Source organism: Onychomys torridus, chromosome 14 (assembly GCF_903995425.1).
Source record: "Onychomys torridus chromosome 14, mOncTor1.1, whole genome shotgun sequence".
Classification (NCBI taxonomy): domain Eukaryota; kingdom Metazoa; phylum Chordata; class Mammalia; order Rodentia; family Cricetidae; genus Onychomys; species Onychomys torridus.
Genome location: NC_050456.1, coordinates 55077167 through 55091861, shown reverse-complemented (window position 1 = coordinate 55091861; position 14695 = coordinate 55077167). Strand labels below are relative to the sequence as shown.

The window sequence follows — 14695 nt, the reverse complement described above, 5'->3', positions numbered from 1 at the left end:
GCCCTTTCGGGAAGATTGGATGGGTTGGTGGACCACTATGCAACAATTACCAGGTCTTGACAGTCACTCACCCAAGAGGGCTACACCCAATAACCCCTGGTGTTATAGGGTGCCCCCCTGTGGCACAAAACCTTGCCTTTTATGAGGTAAGGGAGGAGCCAGGGGAGACCTTTAGTGCTCTTTCCTTTCCAAGATGTCATTCCATTTTCTCCCCTCAAGTGCTGGGCCCACTACCTATCCTACACCCCAACCAAGGATGCTAACCTTGAGTGAGGGTCCCCAAGTGCCTGCTGGTGGGGCCAGGTTCTGAATTTTCCACAGGTCTCTAATCTGGCCACACTCAAGAGGAGGAGGAAATAGAGGCAACAGGAGCAGTGGGTACAGGACCCAGCTCTTTACTGAGTTCCCAGGTACATTCCCTGGAGTTACCTAGGCTGGCTGAGGTAGGGGCAGGAAGCAGGGGAGGGGCTTCTGGGAGGGCTGGTGGGATGTAGAAACTTGGGGCAGGCAGGAGCACCAACTGGACCCTAGGTGTAGCAGAACAAGGGAAAAGGTGGAAGGGGAGGCAGCCAGCTGGATTGTGGGGGTACAGAGCCGCAGGAGCAGCCACAGACCTCGGCAGAAGCAGGGCCTTTGGAGACACTCCTTCCCCAAGGGCCTGCCCTCTCTGACACCAACACCTCCAGAAGAACCCAATGGAAGTCTTTTGGGTCCTGGACACTAAGCTCTACTCATCCAGGTTACATTCTAGGTCCTGAATGGAGAGGGGTCTGGAAATGGATGTGCTGCCTTTTGGTTGTGGGGTGCTTCCTCTGGTTGTCTCCAGCCCTAAGGGGAGTCAGCCCTGGCCCAAGCCTTAGCACCACCCATGGAGAAGGAAAAAATACCAAAGAAAATGCAGGTGACAGATGAGACCCCTGCACGCGCCCTCCCATCCCTGTCTCCCCATCTTCTGCCCCCAGGAGTCTGCACAAGGACAGGAAGCAGGAAACCTCTTACTTACTCTGGGACAGCTCAGAGTCCTGATGCAGGTGTCAAAAGTCGAGGCTGGTGGCTGTGGAGGTCTCCACCATGGAACGTGTCCATCCATCCATGTGCTGGGCCATCACACCTTGGCCTCCAGCATCTCCAAGAAGAGTCTGTGCATGGGCACCTTGTCCTGCAGTTTCACACTGTAGAAATGCTGCATGGCTATGACTGCTTTCTGCCGCAGGGGGGCCACATCAGCAGCATCTTGCCGGTCATCCATGGCTCCACATGGCACTGGCTCACTCCGCAGTCCTGCAGCGCCTCATGCAGCAGGTCCTGCAGCTTCTGAACAGCCTGTAGGTCCTCAATGTACATGGAATCTGCAGACACAGGAGAGAATGTCAGCGTCAGCAAGGGCTGGCTGCCCCAGGACAGAAGGCATATCTGGAGTGGAAACCAGGCCAGCAGGCAGCAGGTCTATCTTCAAAGGCTGACTATTGAAGAACAAGGATCTTCACTTTAGGGCTGAGTCAGTGACCGATGATGGTACTGGGCTTGTCCCCAGAGAGACCACCAGGAGGGTACTGAAAGGGCTTGAACATGGGCAGATCTGTTGGATACCCTGGAGGTGACCCTGGAACATGGCCAGCAGAGCTAGAATCTTATGTGCCTTACTTGCAAGCTATAAGACTTGGGGCGAGTTACTTAACTTCTCTATCTCCCATTTCCTAGTCATACCTACCTCATAGGATTAAGGAGGTTATACAGGTTAAGGGTATAGAGCAATCAAGTGCCCATGTCACAGCAGCCTCACCACTATCACTACTGGCACCATCATGTCTTTATGATCTCCTGATCCATATGTACAGCCAACCTCACAACTCTGGCTGCAGAGCATCTGATATAAAGGGGCAGAATTCAAGATCTAGCTGCTTTGGGGTGGGGGTGAAAGGAGTACAGGGACATGGTGTCAGAGGGAGCCAGTGGGAATACAGCTTAGTGATGGGTGCTTGCCTAGCAAGCTCAAAACCTGGATTCTGATACCCAGCACTGCATTGGTTTAGAATGTAGCCCATGAACTCAATATCTGAAACCCTGGGATAGAGTTGGGTCTGAGCAGAACAACCTAGGAATCCCCTAGAACTTGTCATGTGGGCGAACTACCCAGGCACTTTCTGTTACCATCTTGTGCTGGCTCCACGAACTGTAGCACCAAAGCTTGCTGTGTGGACACAGGGAGCTGAGCCAACCTTGTGGATTCCTCAAAAAAGCAAGCAAGTCCAGAGCATGCTAGGTGGCCTGGCACCACACTGCTAATGCAGCTGCACCAGATGGCTGGTTCCAGTGATGCTCTGGACTCCTCTGGGTCTCTTTCCAGTCTATAGTCTCCGGAGTCCCTGCAGGGTTGGTCCCTAGCCACCTCTGACCCCATTTCCCATCCTGTCACCCTCCCCAAGAAGCCACAATTGGCAGGTGCTTTCAACCAAAAATGAAATAAAATAACATTGTAGGATCAATCTCTTTGCAATCCATCAGTAAGTTTGTATTGATGGCGTTGATAAACTGTTAATTACAAAATCAATAGGTATGAATTTTTTTTCTGCTGTCAAAGAGCCCTAGAGATGACTAAGATGTAGGTGAGTGACAGCCGGCATACTCTCAAGGGACTGGGTCAGCACCTGATGAGCTCTGTTCTTCTGGCCGCTCCCTGAGTCACCCCATCTACTTAGCCACAGGGGCCCCTGTACTGATACCAGGAGGCTTCAGTGGTCTCCTGGCTATACCTTCTCCATCTAACATGTGCAGTAGGCTCCTGAGTGACTGTCCTGTCCTGAGGCTATGACCTGCAAGGTCCATGTCCAACAGCTCTTCCTTCCTGGACTACAAGGCACTAGGATCTTTTAGACCAATGGAAGATAGGAGCAAGGAGTCTCTGGGGGCAAGCAAGGGCCACTGCCTAGGAGGGTGGCATATACCTGTAATTCCAATAGTGAGGAGGCTGAGGCAGGAGGACTGCCAGGAGTCTTATTGCCAGCCTGGGATATATAGTCAATCTCAGGCTAGCCTGGGCTTACAGAGTGAAATGATCTCTAAACCCAGAAAGATGCCAATCATTATTGGCTTGCTAATTATAGCAAATTACCTAATGCAAAATATACACAGTGGAAAGAGCACACTGAGGGTGAGGAGGAGCGGGATGATATAGTTCAAATGCAGACTGCTGTGCTGTGCTGTGCAGAGCCCATATTGCTTGATAATGCCTGGGGGCAGGGGGTACTGATGACTTCAGGAAAGGCACGAGAGGGTAACTCTAGGGAGGTAACAACAAAAAAAACCCATGTGGCTTAGGGTAGGAGCACTACAGAGTAACATGGGTCTGAGCATCAAGTGTCCCTGTTTGTGCTTCAAAGCCAGAGTGACCAATGGTCCCAGTTTGTCAGTCACTCAAGGAGTTCCTAGGATATGAGACTTTCAAGGGAGAGCTTGGCATGCACAGAGAAGTGACAGTCTGCCTGTGTGTATGTCTCTACCTGAGATCCAGCTTTCCCTCATCTGTGTGCTGGGAACACTATTTCCTCTGACATTATAATAGTGGTGACAGTCATCTATATTTACTGAGCTTTCCTCTAGGCCAGGCACTGGGCTGCATTATCCTCGGCTGATCTTTAATACTCACAGGTGCTTGAAGGAGGTTCTGGGGATGCCTCCCACTCAAGGACAGAGCTAACCAAGGTCATGCTGACAGTGTCAGGGATAGTATGTGTGTGGGGGGGGGCGTGTGTGTGTGTGCACACGTGCATGCTCGCACCAGGTGTGTGCAGTGCCAGTGGAGGACAGAAGAGGGTGTTGGATCCTCTGGAGCTGAAATTAGAAGTTTCTGAGCTGCCATGTGTGTGCTGAGTACTAAACCCAGGTCCTCTGTAAGAGCATCCAGTGCTCTTAATTGCTAAGTCATCTCTTCAGCCCCAGAGATAGAATTTGAACTCAGGTCCATCTGGCCCAGACCAGAGAAAGGAACTCTGCCACGTACTGCCCTGCAGCAGGAGTGCGAGTATATGTGCACATGTCTAGCACCAGTCTCACCTAGAGACCCTGTATTTCTCCCTGTCCCCAGCAGCCAGCAGATGACCTCCAGAAGGACAGAGGTTCTATGTGCGGACAGATCTCTCCATTTCCAAATGTCTCACCCAGATAATCTAGCTGAAGTTGTAGGGATTTTAGGAAATGGAATAATCTCAAAATTTTTTAATGCTAGACAGCCATCTACGTGGGAAGTTAGGTGTCTTTGTACCCTGATGATCTGATGGGAAGGTTCGAAGAGCAGAATAAGACTGTGTTATCTGACAATATGATGACCTGGTCTTAGATCCTAACTTTTTTCCTAATTTTTAAAAAAATATATTTTAGGATAGGGTCCTGGCTAGCCTGGAACTCACTATGTAGATCAGGCTGGCTTTAAACTCAAATGTTCTCCTGCTTTAGTCTTCTTAGTGTTGGGATTAAAGGCCTGTGCCACTACATCTGGACTAAAACTGCTATCTTTAAACAGTGTGTGACCCTGGACAAATTCCCAACTTTCCCAGCTTAAATTTCCAAATCTATAAAATGGGACTATAGTAAAAATTAATGGGCATGATGTCATAGCTAATTTAGCAAGCTGAGCACTCACTACTGTGTGCTAGGTATGTGGTTAACATCATTATGTATGAATACATTGTGGAGTGAACACTGCTTGTGGTTGCCTAGGCTCCAAAGGAAGCAACAAGCTCAAGGGGTAGATGCAGACACAGCCCTTAGCAATGGACTCAGAATCTGCATCCTTTGGTTTCCGCAAGTAAAAGGCCCAGGAAATACAAAACTAGCGCTGGCCTCCATGATGATCCTTTCAACTCCAGGCCACCCTTGCAGTGTGGCCTGGCTTAAATGAGAAATGTCCCCACAGGCTCATGTATGTGAACATCCTGACCCCAGCTGGTGGTGTATTGGGGAAGTTATGGAACCTTTGGGAAGTGGAGCCTTGCCAGAGGAGCAGCTTTGAGGTTTATAGCCTCATTCCAATTCCTGTTCACACCCCCACCCCTACCCACCCCTGCACCCTCGTGTGTGGATGAAATGCCATCTCTCTGCTTCTTGCTGCCACACCAAGCCTTCTCTCCCCATTCTGGTGATGGACTTAGGCCTCCAGAGGCCTAAGTAAAAAATAAACCCTTTCTTCTGTAAGTTGCTTTCTGTCACAGGAAGAGAAAAGGACTAGCGCGCTGTGTTTGCCAATAACAGCAATGTCCATAGCCCCATACCCATCGCAGCCAGCCCTGCCCACAGCCTGAGCTTGCCAGGCTCCCTCTGAGGGTCACATGCCACAATTACCTGAGTTGGCTAGAGCCAGGGCCTTGAGCGTCACAAACTCCTCCTTCTCTATCCTGAGCTTCTTGTACCTGTGCAACAGCTGCAGGATGGCTCTGTAAACTCCAGCAGCCCCACTAGTCGAGAATGCTCCTTGTCCATGATATAGTCCTCCACTAACACCAGCTTATCATCATAGGGCAGCGAGCAGTACATGATGCCCAGGATGAGGATCTCCATCCAGGTACTCTGCAACAGGCTCATCTGGTCCCTGAGTGGCAGATTCGAGAATACTGCAGAAGCGGGAGAAGAGGACAATGATCGGAAGTGGACCCAGGGGCTTACCAGAGGTCAGACTGGAGGAGGGGGTGAAGGGTGGTACTGTGTCCTTGCATCTCCAGACCCTGCCAGGGATGGGGGAGCCATGTGATGCTGCTTCCACCCCTTCGGTAAATGAGTTACACGAGAATTCATGGGAAAGACTTACATAATAAGAGCGAGGTCACTGTTGACAGTTACTATCACTTTGCTTGTTGGTTCTAGGTCTTTCCAGTATCTGGAGATTAATTAGGTGCATATGTAATGGAAGGAGCTGCTGAAGTAATAGCAGGATTTGAGGGTGGCAAGACGGGGCCTCTAACTCTCTGCTCCCTCCAGCGAGTCTCTCTGTTTTAAAATAATTCTGATTCTAATGCAGTTACCAGCCAAGAAGGAGGATTCAGTTGTCCATTGGCCTGGGCAGAAGATCCTGTGTCCAAAAGCAGAGGCTGTCAGGAGGAGAAAGCTCCATAGACACAGCCTATCAGCCCATGTGTCCAAACTGGTGACATGCTGGGACTGCACTGTCTGTGCGTGGACTTGATTTAGGCAAAGTCGGTTAACAGCCTGATTTATGAGAAGGCCACAGAGAAGAATAAGTTTGCTAATTTCAAACACCATAACCACAAAACAGGAGGCAGTTAACTTCTCAGGGGGGCTCATCCAGAAACGGGGAGATTAGTCTAATTCGAGTAAGTTAGATTTATTAAGAGAAGGAAATAGCTGGGCACCAGTACTTGGGAGGAGGATGTGGAGTTCAAAGCCAGCTTTGACCACATGAGACCCTGTCTCGAAACAAACAAACAAAACAGGGCTGGAAATAGAGTACAGTTGCTGAGTGCCTGACTAGCATCTGTGAGGCCCTAACTTTAAATCCCAGTGCTTGGGGTGGAATGAGAGAAGAGAGTCCACAAGTCATTTGCACAATGTTTTGTGTGCTACTGAAATTAAGGAAATGTGTTTCTAGGCAATTCTGGTAATGAAAGAATTTGTTAACTTCTGACAAAGCCCTGCCTACTCATTGCTTGTGATGTGTGGGTGTCATGAGGATGAAAGGCATGTATAAAGGAAGGACCCCACACCAGTTGTGGCTCACAGTGAGCCACCATCCCTCTGCCAAGAATGACTGAGGAAGCCACTACTATATTTATTAGTACAGTCATTATTACTTCCTTCTCTTTGGACTTGCCCTGTTCCTGGATGGCCCATCTCTTAGGGCCAGTGAGGCGTCTTTCCTGTTACCCACCCAGGACAAATGACTTCCCTCTTAGGGGGTACCCCGGAAGCAGAAGGCCAATTACCTCATCTTTATTTTCTAAGTTTCTTTGCCATTATAAACTGCGAACCTGTCTATACAACCTGTGCATTGGATCACCACCTAGCTGCCAGACTCTGGAGGAGACCAGTCACAGAGGAGGTTGTATCTACCATCTAGGGGGATGTTTGGTTACTGTGCCTCCTTGGCAGGACATGACAGGACACAAGGGTTAAGTTGTACTTCCTTTGCTACCCACGTCTCCAGTACCACAGAGGGTATGTGATGGCCTGTGGGGGCCCAGGAAGCCGGAGGTAATAACAGATAGATAGTAATGGACACTAAATTTCCTTTATCAGTTCCATGAGTAGGAGAGAGGCTTTGGTGACATTAATTAGCAGATATGCCAGCAGGGTAGGGTTTGGGTGGGGAGGAAAGCAGACTGCACAGGGAAAGGCTGGACAGGAATAGAGAGGTGGAGGAGGATGGGGGCCTCACACAGGGGGGAATTAACACATAGTGAATTGGAAGGCAGCAGAGAGCAAGCGCAGGAGGCACAGCCAGGCTCTGCGGATACAAACAGGCTGCTGAGACTCATCCCTCAGGAAGATCTCAGCAAGAATGTCACAAGCAGGCTTCTGTCCCTCTTGGCACCCCATGGGGAGCGATGGTTTACTCAATCCATAACTCCCAGCCTCCGAGGTGTACTGTGGAGAAGATGTCACAGTTCACTAAATGTCATCAACCAACATGGTGGTGCATGCCTTTATTCCCACCCCTATGGAGGCAGAGGCAGGCAGAGCTCTGATTTTGAGGCCAGCCTGGTCTGCAGAGTGAGTTTCAGGACAGCCAGGGCTACACAGAGAAACTCTGTCTTGAAGAGAAAAAAAAAGGAAGGAGAGCGAGAGACAGACAAAGAGAAAAAGGAAAAGAGCTGCAGTGACTGGAATGTTCTAAGACCATGCAATGGTAGAGTTGCTCAAGGACAGCCCAGGGAGACCTGCACAAGGGACCTGGAGCCTGTGTTCTAAAGGGACACTCACCAGGGGTACAGACATGCTCCTGAGCACTAATCTCCAAGAGCCTGGAATGTGTAGACCCCAGACACATGGGGGAGTGGCGCTAAGGGGGCCTGCTTGCCTTCCTGCTCAGGCTCTGCCCACCTAGCCTGGACAGGACAGACTGCAGAAGACAGATAGACAGATGCCGTGGCCTGACCCTGGCATGGCAGGAAAACAACCTGAAACACTTGCTCAGAGTTTTATACCCCCATATAAGGGTCATGTAAGAGGCTGGCCTGCTCTAGGGTTTGGGGGTGGGGCAGGCAGCCACTTAGAAAACTCTGTGCTGCTGTGGGAGAGTGCACTCAGAAGGCTAGCTTTCAACTGCTGGTGGCCCAGTGGGCTCACCCTCTGGGGAGAAAAAGCCTTCTCTCCATGCTGGACAGAGTTCTGAAAACCCCAGGCTGCCAACAGTGTTTGCTGTCAGTATCTGAAACCATATTGATGCTTTCTAGTACTTGAGGAAAACACTAGAAGGGAAAACAGGAGTAGACATGGTAAGCTCCAGGAGAGGACCAGGTGGCAGATGAGAAACACGGGATTGTTAATCACATTCAGAAAGTATGCCAGGCAGAAAAAGATGGAAATGCAATTTGTGATGCATGCACTTATTATATGAACACAACAATTCATTAGTGAACCACCACAAAGTGTGAGGGAGAACTATTTGTGTGGATGTGCAAAATACAGGCTGGTGGCACAGGTGCCAGAGCCCACCTGTCACTCTGCCTGCCACTAGAGGTGACCCTTGGCAAGGCGGCCTACAACCTGGTTCATCTACACTCCTCTGTAAAATGGGGCTGAGGTTAAATGTGTGCACGCACAGAACACTTCTTGATCTGTCTCAGCAGACAGGAAGCACAGGATTATTTAACGTCATCACATGATTCAGCAGGGGAACAGTGTTAAAATGTGAGCCTGTGGGGGGGGAACACTCTGTGGCTGGCTGTACACACACAGGGAATTCCCAGAAGGCTTTCACATGGGGGCCTTGGAGGTTTTCATGTTCACTTCTGGTATTTGCATGACAAGTAGATTCTCTGTTATTTAAAACCCAAGCAGCTGGTGCGCCCCTCCCCACCTTCGGGGAAAACACCCCCACTTGTATTTCCAATGGGGCTGGGCCTCCATCAGTTCATCTGGGATCTGGGACAGCAAGGCCCCTCCCTGCAGCAGCCGGTCTGAGAGGCTCTGGTGACCTGGGCTCCGACCAGCAAGGCTGACCAGCTCTCCCTACAACTCATCCTGGGAGCACTGCCCAAATCAAGGCCCCTGGCTCACAGGTCTCCCTCTGTATTTTCTATGGCTTCAGGAAAACTGTGTTTTCTACACCACTAGATCTGGTAACAGCTGGCCCCATCCTCCACGACACTATGTGCTCCTAGAATTAAAAAAAAGCAGGTAATTTGTGGCAAGTGGAGTTCATAATCTGCCTAATTTATGGTCTCTGCCGACCTGGAGAGCCATTAGAGAGGTAATAAAGGGGGATGTAATTACATGATCGGGGCCACTTCAGACACAGCTGCTGTCACTGGCAGCTCATCCTTCATCCAGCCAGACGGGCGGTTCCCCAGGAACAGGCTGTCCAAAGAGTCTTCCTGAAGAGGTCTCTGGGGATCCCCTGCACACAGTACCCTGGGCTGGGCACTAGTGATGACCCCCCATGGAAGGCTCCCCTGGCCAGGCTGGAGTGCCAGCTGCTGGGGCAAGGGCAAATAAGTGGCCAATAACGCAGGGGAGACAGCAACTCACTGAGCACTACCAGCAGCCAGAGAGAGCAAAGGCTGCTGCCAGCTAAGGCTCTAGTCTCTGGATCCCAGGGAGGAAGAGGTTCACTGCTGTGGTTGCTCTCAATCACTACTAAGGGCTTGCCCTCCAGGAAAGCCTAACACGGTGGGAAATTCAGCTCAGCCCAAACTGCATTTCCAGTCCTGTAACCTCCAAGGGACCCGAGACATAACTGAGCAAACTGCTATTCCCATAAGCCTGGTGATTCCCAGCACTGACAAAGCAGAAGCAGAAGGATCATTAGGACTTTGAAGCCAGCCAAGGCTGCTACACAGTAGCACCTTGTCTCCAAAACAGAAAATTAGCAGTAGTCCCACTTCCAGGTTTAGTTATGCAAGGTCAACTATCTGGGTATGAAAATAGGAAGTAGAAAGATTCCAGAAATGAATGATTTTAAGTTTATCTATGATCTGGGTCCACCCTGATCTACTGTGCTCCTTACAGGAATCAGGCTGTTTTCTGGTGTATCTATGCTGTCTATGCTGCCCACCCGTCTCTCACGGGAAGCCACCTCAGTTGGGGTAATGAAGTACACCAATATGCTCAGTTGGTCCTCATTTCACTCACTAATGACCCCAGATACAGACACTAAGACATGAGACACAGAAGGACAAATAAACTCCAGGGCAGCGATATTATGAAAATACAATATCTATGTGTTTCAAACATAGTAACCTATTTAGAGGTTCTAGGTTTTAGATCATCTCTGGTTAGTGGGCAGGGCAACACTACAAATCTGTCTAAGCCACATACTGGGAGAGACCCTCTGTTCAATGCTTAGTCTGTGAGTGCGAGGTACCCTCTGTGCATCTGGTTGTAGACCACAGGGTGCACACACTGTAGCATGAGCCCTGTCTAAAGACTGCTGCACAACTCTAGTCCCAGGCAGTCTGAACTCCTTCCTTCTGCGTGCCCCTGGCCAGAATCAACAAGACTCAACATGGTCTTGGTGCGCACTCTAACATGTGAGCCCACAAACAATCTTCAAGTGCTTTCTTTCTCATTGTAAGCCCGTCCTCAAATGAGTGTTCCTTCAGAAGTAGGATCAAATCAGTAATTTTAAAGTTTCAGACGCAAGGTTAGAGAGATGATGGTTCAGCTGTCACTTGCTGCTTCTACAGAGGATGCAGGGTACATTCCCAGTACCCACAGGGAAGATCACAATCATTTGTGACTCCAGTTCCAGGAGATCTGAAACCCTCTTCTGGCTTCCTAGGGCATTGCATGCACATGGTGCACAGCTCTACATGCAGGCAAAACACCTAGCCATACACATTAAAAAATAATTTTTAATAAAAGGACAGTTGGTCTGTCCCTGCCCTTAGTGGGAGCTTCACAAATGGGGACAGGAGACCCTTATTAATTACCCACATGATTCCACATGAATATGTATGCAAAATTGTCAAGTTAGTGTATAAGACAAAGAAGGAGGCTGCTGCTTACTTCACGTCCTCCTATTTGTGTTTCTGGTTTCCAGAGACTGAGTCTCTTCTGCTAGGTAGCTTGGTTGACCTAGAACTTGCTATGCACAACAGACTGGCCTCAAACTGATGGCAAGCCTCTGCTTTTGGAGTGCTGAGATTACAGGTGTGTGACGCCACACTCACTCTGTTTCTCATCCACAGGAACTAGTCTTTGGAGAGGAAATGCTGGTGCAAAGCAGGCTTGTGTCACTACCGGTAACTATGACAACCATGACAGCTGTGGCAGATTTGAGTGACGTCCTCCTGAGATTCCTAGTGGGGGCTTCTGGGATTCCCATTTTATAGATGGGAACACTGAGGATCAGAAAACCCTTACTCAAGCCCCATAAGGCAGCTCTGGGACAGGAACCCTGCTGGTCTGCTCCAAGTCTATGTCCCCAACAATCACCCTGCTTACCTGTCCCTCTAACTTGGCACAGGTGTAAAAGAAAAATATACAATCTAGGAGACTGAGTCTCCTGAATACTCCTTTCCCCCCCAGGTGTTATGAGGGCAAGGCCAACAGAAGGAAGATGTACTGATCCGGGAGACCAACAGGTGCCACTCCTGAGTTATCCCTCTGACACTATCTGACCCAGAATAGTAAGCTGAGAGATGGGCCGGGGTGGCTGTGCACAGTTTGGCTTGGGGTTAGTGGAGCAATCCAGGCTGAGGTGTCTTAAGCATAGGCTGACATTACATCTGTGCTGAGGCAGCACAGGACAGATTTAAAAACTACTGAGTGTAATCCCAGGAGACTGAGCTCCTTACAAAGGCCACACTAGCCAGGTGCCTGGCAAACCCACCCAAGGCTTAGAGTGCCAAGGGACCACTTCCAAATCCTCTAGGCTTGCCAAAGGTTAGTGTTGGCAACATCATCTCCAACCCCTGTCCACAAGCCTGTGACTTCCTTTGGGGCACACATGATTCTCACACACACGGGACTTGAATCACCTCAATCCATGCTTGCACTCACGAGTTAGCACACCTCTGCTGTGTTGCCGTGTGTGTTATGGTCATCTTTTAGGGCCACGGCTGACAAAAAAAAACATGTAGAGGCAGACAGACAAAGCCACAAATCATGTAGCTAGAAGAGAAGGGGTTCACTGCCAGAGGGAGCAGCACGTCTCCAACTCAGTGAAGCCCTGTGCTGGAGCACAGGACAGGACCTTAAATTGTACAGAGAAAGGCCCCTAGGTGTGTGCAATATGTAATCAGATGGGCTCACATTGTTCATCCCGACCAAGAGAGGCTCTCAGTGGAACAGAGGGTGAAGACTCTCTGAGGGCCAGAAATACACTGGGCATACACTTCTTCCCCCTGAATCTTCCAGATCTCAACGCTGAGACGAGGGAAAGCTCCAGCAGGTGGCCACAGTGAGCTCACAGGTGACACACTGGCCCAGGATGCACTTCACACCTGGACCTCACAGCCTCAGGTCACCCTGTTTAGTTTAACTACAAAGGTTGAGTTCTCACACTCCCATGTCACAGGTCAAGTGACAGGCTCAGGCCACACAGCTTCTGGGCTAGAATCTGTACCTGACACAACTCCCAAGGCCCTGCTCCTAAGCCCTTCCTTCTCTCTGCCCACAGCTAGGGCAAAAGAAGGGAGCTGCATTCCACTGTAATGCCAATAAACTTCAGGAACTGCATGCTGATATGACTTGTGGATTCAAGGAACTTGCTCTTCAAATATTATCAATTCTCTGCACCTATTGCAGGTCCTAGTAAGATAACGGGTAATTCTGATGAGCCCCTGGCAGTCCATAAACATTACTGACCCTTCTGAATACTACTCCCCTCAATCCCATAGCAGAAAGAAGGGCCTTAAATGGGGTGGCAAAGGTCTTCTAGGCTTTGTTGGGCCTGACACCAAACATCAAAGGCATATCTATGGAACTGGGGGAGCCTAGAGCCCATTACCACTTGCCCCCACCCCAACATGACTCACCTGGGATGTGTTTGGCCCAGCCAATGATGACTGCAAGCTCCCGACCTGCCAAGTTACAGAGTGTGGGCAGGGCCTTGATATCTCCATCAGGCATACCAGGGGGAGGCATAGCATACAGCTTGTGAGGTTCAGCCACGAGTAGACATGAGACAGTCTTAGTCACTGTAATGAGCAAAGAGGGAGCAAACAGTAAATGATGGGGAAGAAGGGAAGGGTGAGGGTGAAGCCCTGGGGGTCAAATGTGGCTGCCATCTGTCTGTCTCCTGACATCCCAAAGCCGCTGGCAGCAGTGATTAAGGGCGCTGAGATGTCCCCTGCAATTACTGCGCCCACATGTCTTATGATCTCCTGATCCATATGTAACAGCCAACTCACAACTCTGGCTGCAGGCATCTGATATAAAGGGGCAGATTCAAGATCTAGCTGCTTTGGGTGGGGTGAAAGGAGTACAGGGACATGGTGTCAGAGGGAGCAGTGGAATACAGCTTAGTGATGGGTGCTTGCCTAGCAAGCTCAAAACCTGGATTCTGATACCCAGCACTGCATTGGTTTAGAATGTAGCCCATGAACTCAATATCTGAAACCCTGGGATAGAGTTGGGTCTGAGCAGAACAACCTAGGAATCCCCTAGAACTTGTCATGTGGGCGAACTACCCAGGCACTTTCTGTTACCATCTTGTGCTGGCTCCACGAACTGTAGCACCAAAGCTTGCTGTGTGGACACAGGGAGCTGAGCCAACCTTGTGGATTCCCTCAAAAGCAAGCAAGTCCAGAGCATGCCTAGGTGGCCTGGCACCACACTGCTATGCAGCTGCACCAGATGGCTGGTTCCAGTGATGCTCTGGACTCCTCTGGGTCTCTTCCAGTCTATAGTCTCCGGAGTCCCTGCAGGGTTGGTCCCTAGCCACCTCTGACCCCATTTCCCATCCTGTCACCCTCCCCAAGAAGCCACAATTGGCAGGTGCTTTCAACCAAAAATGAAATAAATAACATTGTAGGATCAATCTCTTTGCAATCCATCAGTAAGTTTGTATTGATGGCGTTGATAAACTGTTAATTACAAAATCAATAGGTATGAATTTTTTTTCTGCTGTCAAAGAGCCCTAGAGATGATAAGATGTAGGTGAGTGACAGCCGGCATACTCTCAAGGGACTGGGTCAGCACCTGATGAGCTCTGTTCTTCTGGCCGCTCCCTGAGTCACCCCATCTACTTAGCCACAGGGGCCCTGTACTGATACCAGGAGGCTTCAGTGGTCTCCTGGCTATACCTTCTCCATCTAACATGTGCAGTAGGCTCCTGAGTGACTGTCCTGTCCTGAGGCTATGACCTGCAAGGTCCATGTCCAACAGCTCTTCCTTCCTGGACTACAAGGCACTAGGATCTTTTAAACCAATGGAAGATAGGAGCAAGGAGTCTCTGGGGCAAGCAAGGGCCACTGCCTAGGAGGGTGGCATATACCTGTAATTCCAATAGTGAGGAGGCTGAGGCAGGAGGACTGCCAGGAGTCTTATTGCCAGCCTGGGATATATAGTCAATCTCAGG

General features: G+C 49.9%; 1 pseudogene; it reads right to left on the bottom strand.

Annotated features, from left to right (window-relative positions):
* Nucleotides 1-1046: 1046 nt before the first annotated feature.
* On the bottom strand, nucleotides 1047-13296 carry LOC118595777 (annotated as a pseudogene).
* Between the last annotated feature and the right edge of the window lie 1399 nt (nucleotides 13297-14695).